Raw genomic sequence first — 26,665 nt, 5'->3', positions numbered from 1 at the left:
CACGGGGGGGGGGGGTGTTGGGCGGGTTAGTAGGCGGCATGTTGCGGTGTGTGGGACTGGGGAGCACAGAGCAGGGATCTGTCACAGAGGCACACACCGCGGGTAATATCATCATCTCATGTGCGGACAATACGCACAGCCTTCCATCATTCACTACATACAATGCTAACATATTACCATATATATATATATATATATATATGTATATATATATATCTCTCTAGAGAGAGAGACTGTATAATATCTATTATATAGATATATAGTATCTCTATAATGTGTGTGTGTTTATTTAAGTTATGGTGGGTGAAAAGGTGACTAAAAACCCTCCACCATATAGCATATAGCAGCGTTTCCAAAATGTGGCTCCTTAGCACGCTGTCACGGCTTTCCCCCTCAACCCCCCCCCCAACTGAGCGCGCTCTAGCTGTGCGGCACTGCTAGAGCGCGTGTGAGTGCAGCCCTGACCGCCTCGCCGCCGCTTCCCTAAGGCTGTGGTCACTGCCACCGTGCGCTGTGCGTGTAAGCACCGCCCCTCAATGGGGAAGGGCGCAGTACGCACCTGCACGCTGAAGGTGCAGCCGCGCCGTGCTGCAAGATTTTTTAAACTCAATGAAATTGAGTTTAAAACTTGCGACGGAGGCGTGGCCACGCCCCCACCGGCGGTTCACCCATGAGGGCGAACCCCGCAAATCCCCGACCACGCCCCCTCCCGTTGCAAGCTCCCTCTCAGACCGCAGATCGCGGTTAGCGCTGTGCACGCGCCGCCCCCCCCCCCCTGCCGGACGCGCGTGTCACAGTCCACTTCCCCCCCCTCCTGCCGTCAGCACAGCCGCTGCTTCAGCCCCCTGCTGCCGCTGCTTCCTCCGTTGGCAACCGTAGAGCAGAATACCTGCCTCTCCTCCCACCTGAGGTAGGCTGAGGGGTGCTGGGGGAGAGATATATATATATATTGGGGCAGTGGGGATAAAATGTACTTGGGCAGTGGGGCTCTTTTAAAAATGTACTGGCGCAGCAGGGGTCTTTTAAAAAGGTATTGGGGCAGCGGGGTCGTTTTTTTGTATTTTTTTTATACTAATAAAAAGCTGTGTGTGCTGTGCACGCGCATAGTAAGTGAAACTTCTTTGACTTTTGTCACAGAAATTGTATTTGTATTGGTGATGTTTTAATTAAAAATCAAAATACAATTTCATTGACAAAACGCAAATAAATTTGACTTATAATGCGCGTGCTCAGCACACATCCCCTGTATTAGCTATTTGCACTAAGTGTGAATTCCTCGTGTGTATGTGTGTGTGTCAGTCAGTGTGTGTGTGTGTGTGTGTGTGTGTGTGTGTGTGTGTGTGTGTCAGTCAGTCAGTTAGTCAGTGTGTGTATGTGTGTGAGTCAGTCAGTATGTGTGTCAGTCAGTCAGTGTGTGTATGTGTGTCAGTCAGTCAGTGTGTGTATGTGTATGTGTCAGTTAGTGTGTGTGTATGTGTGTCAGTCAGTGTGTGTGTCAGTGTGTGTGTATGCGTGTCAGTGTGTATGTGAGTCAGTGTGTGTATGTGTGTGAGTCAGTGTGTGTGTGTATGTGTGTCAGTCAGTGTGTGTGTGTCCTGCTGCAGCCAGGCGCGGGGTGTAACATTGCGCACCACCCCCCCCCCCTTCCGCAAATTCTGCGTATCCTCCCTCCCCCCCCCCCCCCCCGCGGGGTACATGCGCCCGGCACGGGCATGAGTGACCGCGGGCGAGAGGTGAGGTTACCCGTCCGCTGCCCGGCCCACCCTTTCTTCCAGCAGCAGGAGCTTGCCCCCGGCGCCGAGCCCCTGTGCCGCGCGGGTTGCGCCTGGGTTTGCGCCGTGTGCCACCGCTTCCTGCTGGCGCAGGGGGCCCGCGAACGCCCGCGTCAGTGGAGGGCAGAATGGTGCCGTGTGGGGGGAACGGCGCCGCTGCCAGACGCTTCTGCGCATGTGTGGCGTCCGTCAGCGGCGCCATCACAACTGAGCATGCGCGGCCTGGCAGCGGGCGGGGAACAACGTCCGTTAGGAGCGCCAGCTATCGCCGCCGCATATGTCAGCAGTCGTGGGGGTGGCGGGGAGGTTTGGGGGGTGCGTGCGGCGCCCATTAGGAGCGGCAACCGCCGCATGTGACGGGACGTGCGGGGGAGCGGCATCCATTACGTGACGTCACTTCCGTTTCCCATCTCTCCAGTTTTGTCCCATCAGGACTAGGTGCCACTAAAGAAGTTTCACTTCAATAATAAAGAATCGGATACTATAATTATCATTTAATTAAGAGTAAAACCTTATTTTTTTTCACCCTGACGGGCACGTATGTAGGGCGGCTGCATTTATTTATGGGACGTGAAAGAGGACAAAACATGTTGCCTTCCCCCTGGAAAAATGTAACTTTCATTAAAGGTATATGCTCTTGAACCAAGAAATTTTTCCGCCTGCAGCGCATTTTATTTTTTTCGTGTGCTACGCTAAAAATATTTAAGGGGTTCCATTCTGCTGTACAAAGTATAAAAGGGTTCCACAGCTAAATTTAATTGGGAAACACTGGCATATAGCATATAAAAATATTGCTTGGGCTGCAGACATGGTGCCTTCTACCGTGCGGAGGCTGAGGGAAAGCGGGTGCTTTCCCTGGCCATGCTAGACAAGCCGTGGGAGGGTGTTCCTAGTGACGTACGGAGCTGGTTCTCACGTGTCTGTCGCGCTGAGAAATCAGTTTAACTGATTTCTCACGCAACGCGCTCCCCCTCCCACGCGCCGACGTGAACACTGCCTGAAGGCAGTCTGTTCGCTTTGCATGTGGCCGCGGCCGCACGGTCTGCGGCACCATGTCCGAGGCCTTACGTCTGCAACCCTGCTTTTCACCATTATCACCTAACATACAGTGCTTTCACTGCAGCAAGGGATTCTGGGAAATGACATGCAAATGAGCACACAGTGCCCCATTTGTCTCAAGTCCATTATTACATGGAACCCTTAAGCCAATGCTCACTGTTTTAAAAACAGCTTTTAAACATAGCCTGGGATGAGATGCAAAGCCAGTGAACACACTCACAGACAGTTTCGACCTTTTGGGTCTCATCAGTGTGAGGTTGGTTGTACTGGATTTGCAATTTGAGACTTTGGGTAGGTCTTCACCACACATTATTTAGGTTATGGTGGGTGAAAAGGTGACTAAAAACCCTCCACCGTATAGCATTTAAAAATATTACTTGTGAGGACAATCACGTCGTAGGTAGGTGTATGTCTGTATATATTTATAAATACATTTTAAGTTATGGTGGGTGAAAAAGGCGACAAAAAAACTCCACCGTTAGCATATAGCCAATAAAGAATATCACTTGTGAGCACATTCACATGTCTTAGGGTTTGGTCCCGCTGCGGCCGGCGTCGCGCGGCCGTGGACCACCAGCTGCTTGCCTTCGGTCTGGATGTCCCCGCTGGCTCCTTCCGGCATGGCTGACTGCGTGCTGTGACGCGTCAGCCAGCCGGAGCTACAAGGAGCTTGTGGTTTCGCCGAGTGCCGTGACACGCAAGGCAGCCAATCCGATTTCCCCCCCCCCCCCTGCTCCAATCCCCCCCGTTCCGATTCCCCCCCCCTCTGCTCCGATTCACCCCCCATGTGTGTGTGTGTGAGTGTGAGTGCCTGTGTGTGTGTGTGTGAGTGAGTGCCTGAGGGGCTGAGCTGGGCTGTGTGATGGCCCCGCCCCCTCACGTCATGGCCACGCCCCCCCCCACCCGTTTTGGCCACGCCCCCAGTGCCGGACAAAATCACCGCAGATTGTGGTGCAGTGAATTGCACGCGCCGCCGGCAAGCAAGGCGGCCTTGCGGGCACGTGCAGCGGGGCCTTAGCCTTAGACAGGTCTGCAACCCTGCCTTTCACCATTATCACCTAGCATACAGTGCTCCGACTGCAGCAAGGGATTCTGGGAAATGACAAGCAAATGAGCACACAATGTGTCACCTTTTATTATTCTTTATTGTGTGTGTGTGTGTGTGTCTCAAACAAAAAACAAATATAGTAGCGCTAAACTTAAGGAACATACACATAAACCAAATATTAACAGCAAACGAATAATATTAGATAAGCAGCGCACAAGGGGTTAATAATAGACGCACGCACAATGTTAAATTCTAGAACAGGACATACAAGACACAAACAACAGATAACATAAATGACCGGTCCCAAATGTTCCCTCCAAGGTAGAGAAATCAGAGTCCAATTGTTGCAATGGGGATAAGCTGCAGCTCTCAAAAGTATTAACCCAATCCTAAAAGTACCTTCCTTAAGGAAGCTGGAAACACGTGGTACCAGGCGTTGAGTCACTACTCCGCGACGCGCTTGTGGCCGGGTCGCGCTGCATGTTACTTTGTGTGCTGTTATCAGTGAGTGCCGCATCTACATCGGGACATCTCTTATTCTAAGGCCGCGCTTATAGTGCTGGCGACGCGACATCTCCCGAAAACAAATGCATTGTCGTCGCCGCCGCGTGCGCTTATAGTAAGCGCAACGTGGCGACGCGATTTTTTGAAGCCGGGAATATTTGATTTTTCAGGGGCTGTCGCCTCATGTGACAGCCCCTGATCCAATCAATGGCCTGGTCGCCAGCGACGCCGCCGCAAAGCGAAATACAACTTTCGCTAGCGGCGCCGGGTGACGTCGCGGTCGCGGGCACTATATGCGTGGCCTAAGACGGGTGGTCTGGAGTGGAAGCCGTGCGTATAGTGCCCGCGACGGGCGATGTAAAAAACAAATACATTGTTGCTGCCGCGTGCGCTTATAGTAAGCACGCCGGCGACAACACGACGGAGCGTCGCGAACTTTGGAAGCTGGCAATATTTGATTTTTCAAAGGCTGCCGACTCCTGTGACAGCTCCTGAACAAATCAAATGCCAGTACGCGCCGCCGCCGCAAAGCGAAATATAACTTTCGCTAGCGGCGACGTCACGCGTCACGTCCACTATACGCACGTCCTAATACTGCATGAAGATGTGTGTGCTGGCCACACGTTTTTCAAGTGGACGCCTAAGAATTGGAATCTTATTTGCAAGGCTGGTTTAATAACAGACACCAGTCTCGCTACTATCCTACGCGTCCACGGTGCTGTAAATTAAAAAGACAATGAAATTCAACAAACAGTAGAATGCAGGTGGGATTGGAATTCCTGACCAACATTCGTCCATCTTATTGACATAGTACCACTGACCATTAAATCGTCATTACAATAGACTGGATTCTACAGTGTGACAGTGAGGGGTTAAGGATTGTTGTGGCGCTGGGCTGCACAGTCTGATTCACTGCAGCAAGAGCTAATCAGCCTCTGGGAGATAAAAGGCTGACAAGAACAGCACTGGCTGCTCAAGTCTGGAGAGGGACAGCATGAAGAAATGTTGCTGCACAGACTAGATTGAGAGAGAGAGAGCTTGAAGCCACTTCTATGGTGATAGGCAAGCTAGCACCAGCTGCGTTCTTTGCTTTGAAGTTTTTGGTGTATCTATATATATTACTGCTGCAATAAAGAAGTGTGTGTGTGTGTGTCCTGATTACATACCCCTGTTACAAACGCGAACCCGAGTGCAGCTCATCCTGCTTATTATACTGTATGGTCTGCCCTAATGAGCTCTTACTAACAGAATATTTGAAGTCTTCAGAGATGTAAAGTCATTTTTACAGTTGCATTATGAAATGTCTCAGGATAATTTTGAGATGCATTAAAAGCTTTTTCTGTCTTACCTACAATTAGGTACAAATAATCATGTCTCAGAAAGCCATTTGATGAATCCGTCGCCATCGAAAATGAAGCCACTTTATGTCTGTTCTTTTCAGACACCGTTTATGACCAGGGAAGGACAGGATGAATAATAGCCCCAGTTCAGGAAAGCATGCAGTGGGGAGAGTTTGACGAATTCTTCCCAATCTCCGATCTAGTAAGGGAATAACACAGAGACTGAATTTACTGTTCCCAATAAATGTTTATAAATAGCCAGCAAAGTGTCCACCTCAAAAGTTCCACAATATGTGTTTGTTTTTGTGCATATCTGCTCATCCCTGATTCTGAATGTAGTTGAAATTGGTCACTGCGCATGTTTAGGTGCAGCAAAGGCTCCGCTTAATTGCCAATGAAAACTTGTGATGGGGAAAAACAAAATGCTAGGCAAGCAATCCGCATAAAACACACGCATTGAACCTTGTTCTGTGGGTACCTAAACACTTTAGGATCTTCTGTAAGAAGTGGATGAAATACACACACATCCAGTAGACAGGAGAGAGAAAAAGTTAAACACGAATTGTGTTCCCTCTTTATTTATGTATGTATGTATGTATAGCCCACCGTGTAGTCAGTGCTTTACAAGAGACAATACAATACATGGAATAAGTGCAACAAACAAAATCAGACCGTAGGAAAGCTCGGCCCCGGAGAGTTTACAATCTAATTGATTTATCAATTTATCAGTCATTTTAAACCAGTAAGCCAGGGGTTCTCAACTCCAGTCCTCTAGAGCAGCGTTTCCCAAATGGTGGGTCGCGACCCGGCACCGGGTCACAGAAGCAAAATTGCTGGGTCGCAGCGAGGCTGGCCGCACGGCGTCCCCCCTCCCTCCTTGCGGCGGTCCCCCCTCCCTCCTTGCGGCGGCCCACCCTCCCTCCTTGCGGCGGCCCCCCCTCCCTCCTTGCGGCGGCCCCCCCTCCCTCCTTGCGGCGGCCCCCCCTCCCTCCTTGCGGCGGCCTCCCCTCCCTCCTTGCGGCGAACCCCCCCTCCCTCCTTGCGGCGGCCCCCCCTCCCTCCTTGCAGCGGCCCCCCCTCCCTCCTTGCAGCGGCCCGAGGTGAGGTGCGGGACAGTGCTGAAGTGGTGCAGGCTGCTATCGCTGGGGTGTCAACGGTGATTCGCTGACTCGGGCTCCTACTGCAGCCCCGCATCATGATGTTGCCGCCCATGACATGCTCCGCCCCCCACAGGACACGATGCCCGGCATGATAGGAGGTAGGAAGTGGTGCGGGGGCGCACCTGTGCCTCCATTCCTGGCGCTCCCTTCCCCTCAGTCCCCTTGGTGCGGGTGCGGGAGATAGGCGCGGGGGGTGGGCAGTGGTGGCTGCGCGGTCGCTGGCGGGAGGCGTGGAGCCGCCTGCTCGGATCGCGGGCCTTTCCTCTCTCCCCCGCCCCCCCCCCCCTCTCCAGTCACTCAAATCCGTCGCTGCCTCTGTAATAAATTGTGTGTGTGTGTGTGTATATAGGGGAGTGTATCTGTGTGTGTGTGTATCTGTGTGTGTATGTATCTGTGTGTATGTATGTATCTGTGTGTATGTATGGGGGAGAGTGTGTGTATGTATCTTTGTGTGTGTGTTGTGACAGAAACCAGGGGATGGTAATAAATTCCGTATATAGGGCTCCCAGGATACTAGACAGTTTCTATCCTGTTTGGCCTGGGAGTGCAGCCTTATAATACATACACTCCATCCCACAGTTTGGCAAGCGCTGGAACTGAGGGATGAGAGATCCAGACCAGAGTTTGTCTGCTGCCTGATTTCTGTCACCTGTCATGCTAATTAGGAATCAGGTATGAAAGACTGATTTCCTGTTTGCTCTGGGCTCCCCACAAGAGCCAGGAGGCTGGAAGGCTGCTGAACTACAGAGGGGAGAAGCCTCTTCCCCAAACAGGTTCAATCTTTCTGTTCATTTGTGTAAGACTGCAAAAGTACCGTGTTTTGATGTTGGAAGTGGAAAAGCCACTTCCAACCCTGAGTCAGGGATATCTAAGTTAAGTTATCGCTCAGGTGAGCAGCTTTTGTTTTGATCTGTTTTCTGTTGTATGCACTGTGGCAGTCTCAGTGCCTGGGACTGAATAAACCAGGCATAGCCTGTTTAAAGGAACAGTACGTGACGCCTCATCATTTAACCTACCCTAAAAGACCGTGTTCTAAACGGTCCCGGACAAACGACGGAGCCCCGGAGTAAGCCGTTTGTCACATATGGTGGAGAATGCGGGCAGACCACTAGGGGGTCTGCGGGTTGAAGAACTTTGAAAAAAAAAAAAAAAGTTTTTTTCATCCTCTGCAAACAAGATGGAAGACGTGGTGGGTGCACTGGTACGCAATGTCGCTGCCCAGAAAGACACGAATGAAACCCAGCAACAGCTGTTAATAGCCCAGCAAGAAACTAATGCAAACCAGCAGCAGACGAATGCAGCCCAGCAACAGCTGCTAATAGCCCAGCAAGAGATTAATGCCAACCAGCAACAGGTGAATGCCAACCAGCAACAGGCGAATGAAGCCCTGCAAAACGCGAATGCAAACCAGCAAGAGACAAACCGCTTGCTGAGAGAGGAGCAACAGCGGTTCGCTCAGGGCTTACAGCAGGAACTCGAGATCCTGAGGGGGACTATCAGTAACCTTCCACTGGCAGTGGCAGCCCCAGTTCCGAAAATGACCAGGGCAAGCCACTACCTTCAGAAGATGGGACCCTCGGATGATGTGGAAGCCTATCTTCTCACGTTTGAACGCACGGCACAGAGAGAGGGATGGCCAGAAGCTGAGTGGGCTGGTCTAATCGCACCCTTCCTAAGCGGCGAACCCCAGAAGGCTTACTTTGATCTAGAGCCAGCCGAAGCTAACGTCTATGCAAAATTGAAGTTCGAGATCCTCGCCCGCCTCGGCGTAACCACGGCTGTTCGCGCCCAAAGGTTTCACGCATGGTCCTTCACGATGGATAAAGCCACCCGAAGCCAGATGTATGACCTCATCCACCTCGCCCGGAAGTGGCTACAACCCGAGATCAACTCAGCCAGCCACATCGTGGAACGGTTGGTCATGGACCAGTTCTTGAGGAAACTTCCCTCTGCCTTACGCCGTTGGGTCAGTCGGAGTGACCCCCACAATGCGGATGAGCTTGTGGCCCTCGTAGAAAGGTACAATGCAGCAGAAGAGCACCCGCAACCCACAGTCGTGGAGCAACCCCACTACCCGAGGTTCCAGGACTCTTCCAGAGACGGTAAAAGGGTACCGGGGTTAAGGGGCGCTGAAGAGCGGCGACCACCTTCACGCAGCACCAGCAACAGTGGTTCGCACACTAAGGGCAATAGCCAACATGGGGAGCCGGGAAAAGGCTCTAAGTGGGACACAGACTATGTACCTAAATGTGTAAATTGTCATGAGAGGGGCCACACAGCAAAAATCTGCCCACTAAATGATGAGCCCATGCAATGCAACAGCGTGGAACCTTATTCGCTGTTGTCCCAATGTATGGGCCCTAGCCCAGAGGACCCCTTGAATAACCATCTGTGGGCATTTGTAAAGGTTAATGGTAAGAGGGTTCGGGCACTTCTTGACTCTGGGAGCATGGTCACACTAGTGTCCGAATACCTCTTGCCCATTAAGAAGAAACAGGGAAACAGTTCACAAAGAGTGGCAATTTGTTGTATACATGGGGATAATCATGAATATTCCACTGTTGATGTTTTTTTTGAAACAGAGTTTGGTTCTTTAGATTTCAAGGTGGGTATTGTACCCAAACTGGCACATGATGTGTTAATAGGGACCGACTTTCCCCATTTTCTAAAAATGTGGTCCCCCGCTCAGAATAGCGCCCAGAGTTCAATAGCGGACCATAACGAAGTATTAGAAGAAACAAATCCTTTCCCTTTTTCAGAAATGGAGGTTGACGAGGGCCCAAATAAGAAGGGGGAAAAGGAGGAGTGCTGTAAAATTCCCTTCCCCATCACTACTTTGGTAGGGAATACCCCAAATCAAGATGTTGAGCAGACACTTACCAACCCAGAACCGGATAAGACCCTCGCTGACCTAGAGGTCAGTCCTGGGAGTTTTAAGAAGGCCCAGTGGGAGGACCCCACATTAGCGGTAGCAAGGGGAAATATACGGGACCAGAATAGTACTCCTGGCCAACCAGATAGGTCACTTGCTTACCCCTACTTCGAGGTAGAGAACGACCTAGTATATCGGGTTGATAAAAGGAAATCAGTTACAACTAAACAATTGTTGGTACCACGGACATTCCGTAACGTAGTATTACACCTCGCACATAGTCATCCATTGGGGGGACACCTAGGGGTGGAAAAGACAAAAGAAAAGGTTCTCCGAAGCTTCTATTGGCCTGGGGTTCTGGCAGAAATTACGAATTATTGTTCCTCATGCCCAGAATGTCAGATCACCGCCCCGTTCAAGGCGTACCGCAGCCCATTGGTACCCCTTCCCATAATAGAGGTACCATTTGACCGGATTGCTATGGATCTAGTAGGACCCCTAATAAAGTCTGCTAGGGGACATCAGCATATATTGGTAATATTAGATTATGCCACCCGATATCCGGAGGCAGTTCCCCTACGTAGCACCTCAGCTAAAAACATAGCAAAAGAGTTAGTAGTTCTGTTTTCCCGGGTCGGGATTCCTAAAGAGATTCTATCTGACCAGGGAACACCATTTATGTCCCAAGTAACGAAAGAGCTATGTAAACTCCTAAAAATCAAGCATCTCAGAACCTCAGTCTATCATCCACAAACAGATGGTTTAGTGGAAAGGTTCAATAAAACCTTAAAGAGCATGTTACGGCGGGCGGTTGATAAAGATGGGAAAAACTGGGATTGTTTGTTACCGTACCTGTTATTTGCCATTAGGGAAGTTCCCCAATCATCCACAGGCTTCTCCCCGTTTGAACTATTGTATGGCCGACACCCAAGGGGCTTACTGGATATAGCCAAAGAGACTTGGGAACACGAGGTTACCCCTTACAGAAGTGTAATAGAGCATGTTGCCCAGATGCAGGACCGCATTGCTGCAGTCCTACCCATAGTGAGGGAACACATGGAGAAAGCTCAAGAAGCACAGAGGAATACATATAATAAGGGTGCTAGGGTCAGAATTTTTTCTCCAGGTGATAGGGTACTAGTTCTGGTTCCCACCGTGGAGAGTAAATTCCTTGCTAAATGGCATGGGCCATATGAGGTCTTGGAAAGAGTGGGAGAAGTAAATTATAAGGTAAGACAGCCAGGTAGGAGGAAACCTGAGCAAATTTACCATATAAACCTACTCAAGCCCTGGAAAGATAGAGAAGTCTTGTTAACCCTAGTACCCCCAGGTCCGTCAGAGAATCAAGAAACTGACCCAGAGGTTAGCATAGCTGAAACCCTGTCTGTTCATCAGAAACGAGAGGTTCAGAATTTAGTGAAAAGAAACAAAGAAATCTTCTCTATACGGCCAGGTAGAACTAGCGTAATTGAACATGACCTAGTCTCTGAACCGGGGGTCCGAGTTAACCTTAAACCGTACCGAATCCCAGAGGCCAAAAGAAAGGCTATAAGTTTAGAGGTTAAAAAAATGCTAAAACTAGGTGTAATTGAGGAATCCCAAAGTGGGTGGAACAGCCCTATAGTCTTAGTCCCAAAGCCAGATGGTACAACAAGGTTTTGTAATGACTACCGGAAACTAAACGCGGTGTCAAAATTTGATACTTATCCTATGCCCAGGGTAGATGAACTTGTAGAGAGACTGGGCAAAGCCCGATATCTCACAACCCTAGACCTAACAAAAGGGTACTGGCAGGTTCCCCTCACAGAAAGGGCAAAAGAAAAGACAGCCTTCTCAACCCCAGACGGCCTCTTTCAGTATAAGGTGTTGCCTTTTGGCTTACATGGAGCTCCCGCCACATTCCAAAGAATGATGGATAAAATTTTAAAACCACATGCTCGGTATGCTGCCGCCTACCTGGATGATGTGGTAATCCATAGTGAAGATTGGCAATCCCACCTTCCAAAGGTCCAAGCTGTGCTTGACGCAGTCCGGTCTGCTGGACTAACTGCTAACCCCGCTAAATGCACTATTGGTCTGGAGGAGGCCAAGTATCTGGGATATTCTATTGGCAGAGGTTTACTCAAACCCCAAACACTCAAAGTGGAGGCGATACAAAATTGGCCAAGGCCAGTTACAAAAAAACAAGTAAGGACCTTTTTGGGGTTAATTGGGTACTATAGAAGGTTTATTCCCAATTTTGCAACTAAGGCAACCCCACTAACTGACCTCACAAAAGCAAGAGGACCGCTAATGGTAAAGTGGTCCCCCGAAACCGAACAGGCCTTTAGAAGCCTGAAAGAAGCTCTCTGTGCCCAACCAGTGTTGGTCACACCTGACTTCTCCAAAGAGTTCGTAGTCCAAACCGACGCATCTGAGGTAGGGCTGGGGGCGGTACTCTCCCAGGAGTCTCAAGGTGAGGAGCACCCCATCCTTTATTTAAGTAGGAAACTAAATCCCCAGGAGAAAAATTACTCCATAGTAGAGAAAGAGTGTCTCGCAATAAAGTGGGCTGTAGAGACGCTCAAATACTACCTGTTGGGGAGAAAATTCCGGTTGGTCACAGATCATGCACCCCTTACCTGGATGTGTCAAAACAGGGAAAAGAATGCTAGAGTGACCAGGTGGTTCCTAAGCCTACAACCCTTTAAATTTTCTGTGGAACACAGGTCAGGGCACAAACATGGCAATGCTGACGGGTTGTCAAGGATGCACTCCCTAATATCCATGGTCGCTCATCCCTCGAGGTCTGAGCTGGGGGGGAGGATATGTGACAGAAACCAGGGGATGGTAATAAATTCCGTATATAGGGCTCCCAGGATACTAGACAGTTTCTATCCTGTTTGGCCTGGGAGTGCAGCCTTATAATACATACACTCCATCCCACAGTTTGGCAAGCGCTGGAACTGAGGGATGAGAGATCCAGACCAGAGTTTGTCTGCTGCCTGATTTCTGTCACCTGTCATGCTAATTAGGAATCAGGTATGAAAGACTGATTTCCTGTTTGCTCTGGGCTCCCCACAAGAGCCAGGAGGCTGGAAGGCTGCTGAACTACAGAGGGGAGAAGCCTCTTCCCCAAACAGGTTCAATCTTTCTGTTCATTTGTGTAAGACTGCAAAAGTACCGTGTTTTGATGTTGGAAGTGGAAAAGCCACTTCCAACCCTGAGTCAGGGATATCTAAGTTAAGTTATCGCTCAGGTGAGCAGCTTTTGTTTTGATCTGTTTTCTGTTGTATGCACTGTGGCAGTCTCAGTGCCTGGGACTGAATAAACCAGGCATAGCCTGTTTAAAGGAACAGTACGTGACGCCTCATCATTTAACCTACCCTAAAAGACCGTGTTCTAAACGGTCCCGGACAAACGACGGAGCCCCGGAGTAAGCCGTTTGTCACAGTGTGTATGTATGTGTATGGATCTGTGTGTGTGTGTGTATGTATGTGTATGGATCTGTGTGTGTGTGTGTATGGATCTGTGTGTGTGTGTGTGTGTGTATCAGCCACAGCCACTGTGTGTATCAGTGGCTGTGTGTGTGTCTGTGCAGGCCAGCAGTGGCTGTGTTTGTTTGGTCTGTCTGTGTGAGTATCTGTAGGTCAGTGACTGTGTGTGTCTGTGCAGGTCAGAGAGAGGGTGGGGAGGGAGAGAGAAAATAGAGGGGATTGGGAGAATATATGAAATCTGTATGGACATTCATAACGGTTTTATTTTACCTATAGGCGATAAAATTTTTAGTGGGTCACGAAGGAGAAGTTCAAAAATAACCAGGTCACGGAAAAAAAAGTTTGGGAAACGCTGCTCTAGAACCCTCAACAGGTCAGGTTTTTAAGGATATCCCTTAAAAAAAGGATATCAGTCTTCGACTGAGCCTCTGATTGAGCCACCTGTGCTGAAGCAGGGATATCCTTAAAACCTGACCGGTTGGGTTATCTTGAGGACTGGGGATAAGTACCACAGCGTGGTCTCAGGCAAACCAGCCAAAAACTGAGCACACACAACCACGTGTCTAATGTATTTGATCAATTCCTCCATATCTGGTACACCGCATAGTGAGAATTACAGCATTGTCTTGGAAGGCTGTATATTCTATAATAAACGTATATCAAATTACTTGACACTGTGCTTTAGTAACGAGGGATTATTTTAGAAGTATCGGATTTCTTTTTGAGACGGTTTGATTACATATTTCTGTGGCAATCGGCAAGGCATCATTTTGCAGTTCATTTAAATGATTTTTTTACTTGTTGATCCGGTCTTCAGCGTTCCTCAAAACCCTCTGTACAACTCTGGATAGCAGTAGAAGGGTGACATCAATCAGCCGTTAATTGCTCTCAGATGGTTTTGAAAAGGCATCCATTGTTATTTTGCTCTCATTCTTCAGAACAAGTACATCTAAGAGATTATCTTGTGTGAAGTCATATGCTCAGCCTCTGTCCCTTTACATGCTGTATATAAAAAAATGCAGTTAAAGCAGCAGTCCAAGCTGCCGTTTCTTTTTTTTATTTGATTTTTTCCCCTTTAATATGTGCATCAATACAATCCACACAATGATAAGTAATTAGCTAAATTGCCGATCGATCTGTTCTCCTGTGATCGATCGGCGAAGATTTGGGTCCGGTTCACTAAATGGCTGTCAGTGCAGCAGAAGAGGACCAAAGATGCAAAGTTCTGTGGGAAAGATCATATGACCAGGCAGTCAATAGATACAATTGATGCACTGCTAGAGAGAGGGCAGGGCTCAAAAAGGGGTGTGCCAGAGGCTGTTTCAGAAGAGGAAGGGGATGTGACTTTGTAAATGGTTGCCATAGAAACAAAAAATGCTAGTTATATTATCATACATTAAAAATGTAATTCGGTGTGGGATATTGCTTGCTCTGCAGCTTTAAGCTTCATATATTCACATATACAAATATAAAAATATATATATATATATATGGGGAGCTGCTCTTTTAATTACTCCTGGCTAAATGGGGCCTATTCATTAAACTGCAATACTTTTATTTTCATTTATTTTGTGTAAAATATCATCTGGCTTTATTCATTAAGCAGTTATCACGTTACAGCTTTTTTTGTGCGGTATGTATACAAATCAGGAAAAATGCACAGATAGATATTAATGGGCTATCCCAGGGGTCTCCAAACCTGTCCTCAAGAGCTGCACACAGGCCAGCTTTTATGGATATCCCTCTTTCAGCCCACGTGGCTCAATCAGTGGCCCAGTCAAGCATTGAGCCACCTGTGCTGAAACGGATATCCATAAAAGCTGGCCTGTGTGCGACTCTTGAGGACTGAGTTTGAGACCCCTGGACTATCCAATATATTGAGAGATTTTCTGGAAAACTCACAGCCAGGTGTTCCCAGATATCACCATGTAGAAATTGGAGCAAGAAATGCCTATAGCGCTGGGAAAAAAGAGAAATACAGTGCAAAAAAAGCAGGAAGAAAATCTGCAGGCTGCTAAAGAAGCACAAGTGCTACAGGAACGTCTGAGAACAGTGTGTCCTTGCAGAGCAGCATGGGGAACTGAAGGCTACCCTGAGCATCGCTGGAGGCCAAGCTTAGAGGTCAGGTGACTCAGTATGAGGGAGCACGAGAAGGCCCAGAAACTGAAGCAAGAGCTAAACTTGTTGAAAAGGGAGAAACGCAGCAGAGTCATTCAGAAATACTACAAAGCTCTTGTCCAAGCGAGGTTGGAAAGAGAAATGTGTCTGCGCAAACGCTCTGCAGCGCTCACCATGCAGGCTGCCTACTGAGGAATGAAAACTCATCGGCTAAATCGCCAGAATAAAGCAGCCAATCCATATGGAGAATGCGACGACAAAGAGAGAACTATGAACATTTGAAACAATGTGTCATTCTTCTCCAGTCAAATGTTAGGAAGAATCTGCAGCAAAGAGGCTACAAAAAAAATTAAGGAAGCTGCTGGTGTGATTCAATCCAGAAACAGGTCCTCATCACAACCAAGCAAGCTGTGCATTGCTTTAAGCGCACCCGCAATGCCATCTCCATACTACGATCGGTTTTCCACACAATTCAGGAAAGAAGAACCGAATTACGACTGAGAAGCACAATACCAATACAGTCATGCTACGGTGGCCCCATAGCCCAAGCCAGAGTCCTTACAATGGAAATAGCTGCTAGAAAGATTCAGTCTTTGGCTAGATTGAGGCAGAACTGTTTCAGTGTTCACACCTCTACAGGTACAACACTACCAAACGTAGATGCCATGGCAGTCAATCGGTATGGATAAAAACTCCGCCTAGCTTGAACCACCCGTGAATATGGCTACATAACCCGATGCAGGTGGTCACCCTAAACTCAGGGAAGAAAGGATTGCCTGACGCAGGGGAAAATACATGACAAAGCGGTCAGAAGAAAGACTGTGCTTGGAAAAAGTCCTCCTTGAGCGACTGAGGTGTGCTGATCTCAAACACCTTCTGGAGGAGACACTAAACCTGGAGAAAGGGCTCCAATCCCAGCGGGACTCTGGGTTCTCATCCTCCATCCACTCTCATTCGAGCTGCAGGGATATCCCGAGTGAGAGTGGACGGATGGGCTTTAGCCATTGATAGCCTGAGCTTCCCACAAATGGGGGTGGTATTTAACAGGGACCTATCCCTGTTTAAATAAAAGCCTTTAGTATTCAGAAATCCACCAGTTAGCTGGTTAATTGCAGCCAGTCAATTAACCAGTCTCCACCTGGTAATCAGGTTGAAAGCCTCCTGTGAGAGAAGCCTACAGAGGACTCCATAGCAAACAACTGTGCTGACACAGTAGAGCAGAGAAGCCTGTACACAGATACTGTCTTGAACACAAAGGCTGTGCTGAGATCAAGACACCCAGAGACCTATATTCATGGACACAAAGGACCTAGGAACCTGCCAGAGACTGACATGAAGGGCCACCTGCATTAAGGTACCTCCTGAGACTTTGGGGTGATAATGGGATTATCCCTCCAGCCCTACAGTTATGGACTGGGGAAGTAAGTTATCCCTTACAAGGAATATGTGTTTGTTTATTTTGTACATATGTTTTGCCTTAAAACTGCTGTTTAAAGGAACAGGCTCAATAAAGCCAGGATTTAATTTCACCCTAATCTCTCTCCATTAAATGTACTTCTGCACACATCTCTTACATGCCCTTACTGTAAATCCTTTCCTTTGTTGCTGATGAAATCTCCTTTCCTCCAACCTTAAAGTCGTGTTAATAGTGGTAGCGACGGCGCGCATGCGCACGGGCGGCGTGGACAAAAAACCTCTTTTCTATTAGGCTGCCCATAGGGCACGTGTGTTTCTCGAGAAGACAAACCAATTTTGTCTTTGCTGCGCGACGGCTGGGTCAAGTGCGTGGTACAGCAAATGAGGGTGAACCGCTCACCTGACATTACAGCCACGCCTCCCCATCGCACAAATCCAAAGAGCAGAAATCGCTCGAGCAACAGGTGCGTGCATTGATATGCACTCCGTTGCGCGCCCTCTATAAACAGCCCTAAAGCAGCAGTCCAAGTTGCCATTAAAAAAAATATGTATATATAAAAAAAATTCCCCCTTTAATATGTGCATTAATACAATCCACATAATGATAAGTAATTAGCTAAGTTGACAATCGATCTGTTCTCCTGTGATCGATCGGAGAAGATTCAGCCCGGGGGTTCACTAAATGGCTGTCCGTGTAGCAAAAGAGGACCAAAGATGCAAAGTTTTGTGGGGAAGATCATGTTACTAGGCAGTCACTAGATGCAATTGGTGCACTGCTAGAGAGAGGGCAGGGCTCAAAAATGGGCCAAAGCCTGTTTCAGAAGAGGAAAATGATTTGACTTTGTAACTTCGTGGCCCTGATACTTAGACACACATGAGTCATATCAATAGGTTCGGGCGATTGTGATGGATGTAACAAGATTTTGACCGACTTGCTCCTAACTTTGAGTGACAAATGGATATCTGTCCCTTATCAGCTGCTAGAAATGAAGGGGTGGGACTTATTGCATTTGTCTATTTGTCAGGATTACAAATCTCTAATTCTTACTTTTATGAATTACTGTCAAGGCCCATAATTTCTTCATTTTAATAAAGTCCTCCAACTAAGTGGTTACCAGTTTGCCACCTCTCTGGGAGGCGCATGGGTATCTCAGGAATGTTAGTTTCCTTTGAGGCTGACAGTTTTGGATCTGGTGATTGTCCCCAGCCTTCTGATCTATATATATGTATTTCACTTTTAGCAACAGCCCCCCCCAATTAAGCCCTCTTTGTAGATTGAAGGGTCTTGACCTGTCATAAACCCTATATATTGTATATTTAAAACAAATGGTAACCACATTAACCCCTCAACAACCATATTGACCAAAATACTTAATATCCCCCACCATTTTCATTACACAGATGTTAACGTCTCATTAAGTCAATAACAAAGCTTTGTGGATCTGGACCTCTCTCATGAAGTACCTAGATTTCTACGAAATGGTCTACTCAACAAGCAATCTTGTTCCATTAATCTGCTTATTTAAATATACGTATTAAAGAGGCGTTCATAGAGTGGTGTCTGTGACATTCACTTTCCTCTGGACTGTGGAAATGTTTTCTTTGTATTGCTTTAAAAGAACAGCAGCAGATTATGCCTTCTCCTTTAATTGAAGCTATCATATTTCCGGAAAGCTCAACAGGGAAAAAATTACATGAGCCAGAAATATGTTTTGTTGAGAAAGTAGAGGATTTAATCATTTAACCTGTGATACTTTATTTAAAAGAGAGCAGATGTTTGGTTACTTATATATTCAGGTTCTCTGCAGTTATTCCTGACCTCTCTGTATGTATGTATAATTGTATTTATATAGTGCCAATCATGTACGCAGCGCTTTACAACATCACAATTTTACAATAAGTATACATGGGAAGGATGTTGATCCAGGGATTAATCCGATTGCCAATTCTTGGAGTCAGGAAGGAATGTATTTTTCCCCTTATGAGATATCATTGGATGATATGACTCTGGGTTTTTTTGTTGCCTTCCTCTGGATCAATAAGTAAGTATAGATATAGGATAAAGTATCTGTTGTCTAAATTTAGCATAGGTTGAACTTGATGGACCTGTGTTTTTTTTCAACCTCATCTACTATGTAACTATGTAAAAATAGAAGGTAGATAATGTACATTACAAACAATGGAAATACATGCAACAGGTAAATGACAAGGAGGCCCTCTCCCAAAGAGCTTACAATCTAATTGTTATGTTCGGAGACTTACAGACACATTAAGACTAAAAAGTGCAAACAGAGGAGGGCAAGTGCATGTGGAGTTTGTAGCAGAGGCGTATAAAATTTAATGAGATGTTTGTTTTTAGGAGGTACATTTTCAGCTGGGCTTTGAATGTGAAAAGTGAAGGTGCTTGACGAATATTGGTAGGGAGAGATTAGTGAAAAAGATTTAAGATCGAAGATGGTTGTAAAGGTAAAAGGAGCAAGGATGAGACAACCTTGGTTAGAAATTAAGAGATGTTTAGGTGTGCAATGAGAGATCAGAGTTGAGATATACAGTGTGGAGGTGCAGAGGTGTTTAGAGCCTTAAAAGTAAGGAAGAGAATGTTGTAGTTTATACAGAAAATAGGAAGCCAGCAGAGAGTGTTCAGAAGGTCGAAAGCGGATACACACCTAGAAGAGCAAGAGATTATGTGAGCAGCAGCATTTGAATGGACTGTAAATTAGATAGATGTGAAGCAGGGAGGCCAGATAAAAGAATGTTACAGTAATCAATACGGGAGAGAATAAGGTCACACATTAGTGTTTTAGTGGTAGTGGAACATAGGAAGGGGCATATTTTAGGAATGTTGCAAGGAAAAACCAGCAAGATTTGGAAATGTAGTAAGACTTAACAGACCATAAACTTTTGCTTGTTTGTCCACGGTACTGGGGACACTAAGTCTTACTACATCTGTACCAAACCTAAGACTGTCTCGCATTTTAATATGGTCTGTAACTGTTACATACGCCCATAATATATATTATCTTTAACTCTGCATGCAATGTCTTGTATACAATGTAAACCCTGTTCACTTATGTAACTGTATTTGTAACCATGTATTATTTATCATTTTAACTAGGACATACTTGAAAACGAGAGGTAACTCTCAATGTATTACTTCCTGGTAAAACATTTTATAAATAAAAATAAATAAATCTGTAGTAATGGTGTTGATATGTGGGGAGAAGGAAAGGAAGGAGTCGAATGTAACCTCTAGGCAGCATGCTTGCAAGACTTGGTGGATAGTAGTGTTATTGACTAATGGAGAAGGAAAAAATGGGACCACGGTTTGGGAGGGAATATGAGAAGTTCCGTCTTAGCCACAATAAGCTTGAGGTGATGAAGGCCCATCCAGGCAGAGATAGCTGTCTGTAATTTTTTAGTGGACTGCGGATGTAAGGTTAGGGACAGATAAATATAGTTGTGTATCATTGGCATAAAAATTATTTGTGAATCCAAAAGCCCAGCTACCCTAGAGAGTATATAGAGAGAAGAGAAACGGGCCTAAAATAAAGCTTTGAGGTACACCTACAGAGAGTTTCATCGAGGCTGAGGAGGAGTTGGCATAAGAGATACTGAAGGATCGGTGTAAGAGGTAGCAGGAAAACCAGGATACGGCAGTGCCACAGATGCCAACAGAGTGAAGCATGTGTAGGAGAAGAGGCTGGTCAACTGAGGCTGGTTGAAAGCTGAGGAGAGGTCGAGAAGAATCTAGTAGTTTTCATTGAGATTTGGCAATATGGAAGTCATTAGCTACTTTGGTTAGTGTGGTTTCTGTAGAGTAGGCTGTGCAGAAGGTTGATTGGAGACGGTCAAGCAGGTTATGGGAGTTAAAAAAGTGAAGAATATGTAAAGATACAATACGTTTCAGAAGTTTAGAGACAAAAGGGAAACGGGACGATAGTTGGAAGGGGTATTAGGATATAGGGTGTTATTTTTAAGAATAGGTCTAACAATAGCTTGTTAAAAAGAGATGGAAAAGTACCAGAACATAGAGATGAGTTAAAGATGTTAGTGAGGCTGGGGACCATGGTAGAAGTGAGAGATTTCAGGAGATGTGTGGTTGAGGAGAGCAACAGGAGAGATGCTACTTCTGGAGAGAAGGAGACAAAGGCAGATGGAGGAGGATTAAGAAGTAGGGGTGTGGAAGGGACTGTTACGGTTGTGCTCGCCACAACCCGGGGCCGGACCGCGTGGCTGAGGCTGGGTTATGAAATCACCGACCTTAGACCGCGCAGACTGGTCCGGAATGAGCAGTTCATAGTCAAACAGGCCAGGTTCAGGACTGGAGAGAGCAGCGTAGTCGTTGGGCGAGCCAGTCGGGATAGGAGATGTCCGGGTAGTCGTAGTCCAAGCAGGGAGTCGGCAACAGGAAATCAAGCAGGTCCTCCTGCTTCAGCGTAATCGCTGCAGGTCGGGAACGGGGTTTGCACGAGTAGCGTCCATGGCCCATGGCGCCGGTCTAGGAGAGGGAAGAAAGACCGGAGTGGGCACTCCGCCAGGCAGCACCGGTAAACCAGTGCTTCAGCGCAAAAGTTCAAGCTGGCCTCTGCAAAGGGAGAAAGGGCAGCAGGCCACAGGGTCCAAAGAGCAACCTCTGCTAAGGGTAGAAGCAGCAGGTTGCGGGCTCCATGGGGATAGCACACAGCAGGTCTCCAGGGTGATTCAGCGCGGGAGTTTAAGCTGGCCTCTGCGAAGGCAGAAAGAGCAGTAGGCCACAGGTCAAAACAGCAACCTCAGCAAGAGGTGTATGCAGCAAGTTGCTAAGTCCAGGCAGGCGACACAGGAACACAGGCCTCAGAGAAGTAGCTGCAGGCTACGAGGAAACATTAACGAGAACAACAAACTGGAACAATAATCAACAGAGATTAGTAACGAGAGATAACAAGCCTGGAGGCTTGTGGCAAAACACAGGTAACATCCAAGAAGGATTATGCTCGGCAGAGAGGGAATGTGGGAATGCAGTATTTAAAGGCCAGCGGGCCAATCCCAGGAGGAGGGTGTGAGGGCACTGCTCCAATGATGAGTACAAGGCTAGGTTGCAGTGATAGCCCGCACAGCTGCTGTTGATTGCAAAGAGGGAATTAGTGAGAACAACAGCACCCTGTGAGGCTACGAGAAAAGCCAGGAGTGGATTCCTGACAGGGACAGAGGTGATTTCTTTGTGGATATTGTCCACCTTGCACTTGAAATAATCGGCAAAGTCTTCTGGTGTAATGGAAAGAGTGGATTATGGTGTGGGGGGAAGTCGAAGAAGGGTGTCAGACGGAGAAGAGGTAACGAGGCTTAGATTTATGCTTGTTTATAAGAGAGGTCAATTAACCCTGTTTGAAGAGAAAAAGAGCAGAGATAAAAAAGGAAAGAGTACATTTGTAGTGATGCTAATCAACCAGAGTGTGTGACTTCCTCCAGAGGTGTTCAGCAGAACAAGTACAAAGGTGCAGAAAACATGTATGTATTTAGCCAGGGTTGTGGGTTGGAGTGCCGTGAGTGTTGGCAAGCAGGAGGAGCATACTGGTCAAGTGAGGAGGAAAGGACACTTGTACGTTGGGACAAGACTGTTTGGATAGAGATGGGTGGTAGTAAAGAAAACATTGATTTTAGGCTGGATTCCAAAGACTGAAGGTCAAAGGAATGCAGATTGCGAGTATAGAAAGGAGAGGCAGGAGGTTGAGTGTGAGGAGTGTGGGAAAGTGGGAGAAAATGTGATGAGATTGGGAAAGGAGAGAGAGACATTTTTTAATGAAGACGAGGTCAAGGAAGTGGTAGTCCTTGGGAGTGCTCAAAACAGTCCATTGGAGGAGTCCATTGGATGAGCCCAAAGGAGAACATGAAAGACAGGAAGCGAGATGCCCAGGACTGAGAGGGGTCATCAATGTGACAGTAAATGTCTCCTAAGAGGAGAGTGGGTGAGTCAGAAGAGAGGAAAAAGGATAACCAGAAGTCTGTAACGCGTAGCTCACCACAAACGGAGCGTGACCGCGGTGCTGAGGTAGGGAATTGAGTAACGCCAACCCACAGCCACGAGGGTGCGCCTAGGATGTAGATTGGTCGTGCAAGCCAGGTCAGGGTTAGAGATGTGAGAATAGTAGATTGTACTTGCCAAGTCAGGAGAGGAGAGTTGCGGATCATCAGAGTATCTAGCCAAGTTTAGGATTGGAGAGTAGCGGATCGTCAGGGTTCGTAGCCAGGTTCAGGATAGGAGACTAGCGGATCGTTGGAGTACTTAGCCAAGGTCAGGACTAGAGACAGGAGAATGGTCGTTCGTAGCCGGATCAGGAGAGGAGAGGTGCGGAGTCCAAGAGATAAGCAGGGTTAACAACAGGTTAACAGGCAAGGCAAGGTCACAGGAACTGAATGCAGCAAGGCACGGCATCACACTAGACTATGCTCAGCAATGAGAGTCAGAAATAGGAAGGCATAAAAAGGGGGATCCTACAATAGAAAGCAAGAATAGAACCAGGAAGCGGAATCCTATTGGCTGCTGGTGCACACAGGTGTGCCCTATGATGCAGCCTGATTAGGAACGGAGGCGGGACCGATCGCACGCCGACCCGCGCGTGTCACTGAGGTCAGGGGGCAAAGCCCGGAATGCATGTCACTCCCACGCCAGTCCTGTCCGTCACCAGCGCGGGGGCGGCGCTTGAGACGGGCGTCAGCAGGGAGGCTGGACGAGCGCACCCTACGCGCGCCGTAGCGGGGGGCCAGAGTCAGAGCCCGCAGACGGAGAGCCAGACCGCGCAAGATCCGCGCATGGAACAGGACCAAGAGATAGCGCATCCTGGATGCCCATCGTGGAAGGGCTTTTAAGGTGAGGAGATGGTCTACGGCCACCAGGATGGTGATTCCTCACAAATTCAAAGTCGGAAAGAAAATTGGAGTTTGAGCATGTAGAGTTAGGTGGCCTGCAGATGACAGCATTATGCAGAGAAAGTGGAGAGAAAATGTGAATCGTATGAACTTCAAAAAATGAGAATGTCAGGGAAGCAGGTGTAGGTAAGGGCTGAAACTTACAGTGAGCAAAGAGTATTACTACTCCACACCCACTTCCCAAGGGGCAAGGTGTGTGTGAGAAGGAAAATCCATCATAGGATAGAGCTGCCTCCAGGGCAGAGTCTGAGTGTGAGCGCCAAGTTTCTGTCCGTGCAATAAGGCAAAGAGAGCAAAAGAAGAACAGGTCATGAACAGCTAGTGTTTGGTTCGAGAGAGAGCATGCATTCCAGGGAGCACATGAAAAAGGGAGAGAAGCAGGGTGTGAGCAGGGAATAGAAAACTGTTTGGAAGGGTTGGATCTTTTAGATCTTTCACAGGAGAGGTTTGACAGTAGAGAGCCAGAGCAAGTGGGGATATGGCATGGGGCTGGGTATAGATAAATATCTCCAGCAGCCAAGAGAAGGAGGGATAGAGACAGAGAGGTGAGAGGAAGACTTATAGCATATGCTCTTACAAGGATAAGAGGTAGGTGGCAGAAGTGAGCACAAAAAGCAGTGGAGTACATGAGTGCAAAGAAAGGGAGAGGGAAAGAAGAGAGGAGGAGATGTGTATATACAGTAGTAAGGAGAGCTGTGAGTTAGATTAAAGTAAGATAAAATCATTTAGAAAAGATGTTGCAGTACACAGAAGAAAAACAAAGGTGGGCATATTGGAGGATGGGACAGTAAAGGAAGAAAGTATGCTGGGTGGGGGGGGGTCCCGTACGGGAGACGCGAGGAGGGCACTTCGGAACCGGAGACTTCATCGGTATACTTACCCAAGCTTATACTTCTAAAGAATCACATGACCCCCAATAAAACAGCTTAATTGCATATTACAGACTGAACAATTGGCTGACAAGGAATTTGAGGTAAAACAGACCAACCCCTAACATATCAGATAAACAGAAGGGGGAGGGGGGGATAAATCAGTCCAGTCACTGATTTTCTACAGATATGTACTGTACAAACCAGGAATGTCTCGGTAAACGTAGGCATTTGGTAACTCTACCTTTATTCCAAGAGCTATATGCAGCACCCTGTCAAATATTACTAGGCTCAAGTCCAACTTGTAAACATATACAAAGTTAGAACTGTACTGTACGTAGTACATTAAATCAAGCCATGTTCTCAAATCATTCATCATTCATTAGTTATCAGGAATCATTCTCACAAGGAATGTAATAGAATAGAAATTATTGCTGTAGCACTTATTCCCATGACCTGTTATTTATACTATCTTTTATTTATTTGATTACCACATGTATTAGTACTGTGAAGCGCTATGCACATTAATGGCGCTATATAAATAAAGACATACAATACAATACAATAATATGCATGTAATAGGCATTTAATATAACACTTAGAGCATTCCGAAAGCAACTGTTTAGTATTATTGCCATTATAATACAGTATTCATTAATCATGTTCTAACCCTTACTGGTCTAAATTCTGGTCATTCATTTCTTGGGAAGGCTCATAGATTTGAACCAGTAACAGCTAAAAACGGGTTCTCAGCTCCAGTCTTCAAGATCCCCCAACAGGTAAGGGTTTCAGGATATTACTGCTTCAGCACAGGTTGCTCAGTGTGCTGAAGCAGGGATATCCTTAAAATCTGACCTGTTGGGGGATCTTGAGGACTGGAGTTGAGAGCCTCTGAGCTAAAACATTAAACTAAATACTAATGAAACAAATTAATATTGTGATCCCTGATGAACAGATCATTACTGTACCTGATCACTCATGTCTCAGCTCTCAAGTGTTGCTGGGAATATTATTTAAACATTTATTTTAGTTATCAAAACTAAAGATATTCACATTGTAGTTGAAAAATGTGCGCTAGTTTTTTTTTTTGTTTTGTTTAATATTCAATATTCAAAATTCAGAAACACAAATGTAGAGCATTGGAGAAGTTTAAAAAATATGCAAAACAGAAAAAAGAAATCTAAAATTGGAGAATATTCAGAAATGAAACAAAATTGAAAGAATATTAGAACATTCAGAGAAAAAATATTCAAATATTTTAGAATTTTTGCTTTACATTTTTCAAACATTTTGGGGGAAAAACAAATCGAATCTTGACACATTTTCCCTAACAAAAAATAACTGCCTTCCATCTTCTCATTGCAGAAAGTGCTGAATAAATAGAAAGTATGTAACCCCCTGTGTGATGAGCTGACACACACTCACACTGCCCCCTGGCAGGTTCCTCTTATAAGTGCCCTAGACAGGTGACTGTGATGGACATGAGGACAGCCAATAATAACAGCTGTGGCACAGGAGGGACTAAGAGGAGCCTTTAAGAAGGGGGGCAGCCATGTTTGATCTGATCTGTGTTGACCTGAGTGCTATCAGGTTCGGTCGAGTTCTGCAGAGAGTGCACACGGCATCAGGAGCAGAGAGCTACAGTTCCAGACATGGACGAGACATCAGGCACAGCTGAAGGGGACCTTCAATGGCTATAAAAGCACAGTTGTACCGAAGCAACCTTTTTCAAAGAACAGGCCTCAGTATACAATGAGCTTCCACAGTTTGTCGGCACCATCACCAGCCAACCTACCCAGGATTGGGTGGCCACTGACACTGACTCACACCTGCTCATACTGTGTGTAGTGATCCTCACCTGAGGATCACAAGCTTCCAGAGTCAGTAAGATATAAGTAAACGAATTGTATCGCCCGTACTGTGTCTGTGTTACTCCTGCTGTCTGACCACGTGTGGCCCAGTAAGTTATTTACAGGGACTCAGGCCTCGGCCTCATCGATAGTAATGAGTCTGGGAACTAAAAGTAAAAGGGTTACAAGAACATTCCAAGGAACAAAGTAGAAAAAAAAATTATTGTGGAAAAATGTCATGCAATAAAATCAGACATGTTTATGGATATTAAATA

General features: G+C 46.8%; 1 long non-coding RNA gene across 1 annotated transcript; it reads left to right on the top strand.

The window, feature by feature from the left end:
* Positions 1-52: 52 nt before the first annotated feature.
* On the top strand, positions 53-26,665 carry LOC142491911 (uncharacterized). The gene is made up of 3 exons (XR_012800584.1): positions 53-102; positions 5,742-5,925; positions 25,906-26,665. It is a non-coding gene; the product is annotated as an uncharacterized LOC142491911 (long non-coding RNA).

The sequence above is a fragment of the Ascaphus truei genome, chromosome 4 (assembly GCF_040206685.1).
Source record: "Ascaphus truei isolate aAscTru1 chromosome 4, aAscTru1.hap1, whole genome shotgun sequence".
In the NCBI taxonomy this organism is placed as follows: Eukaryota; Metazoa; Chordata; class Amphibia; order Anura; family Ascaphidae; genus Ascaphus; species Ascaphus truei.
The sequence above is the reverse complement of the archived record's forward strand: the minus strand, read 5'-3'. Positions and strand labels throughout refer to the sequence as shown.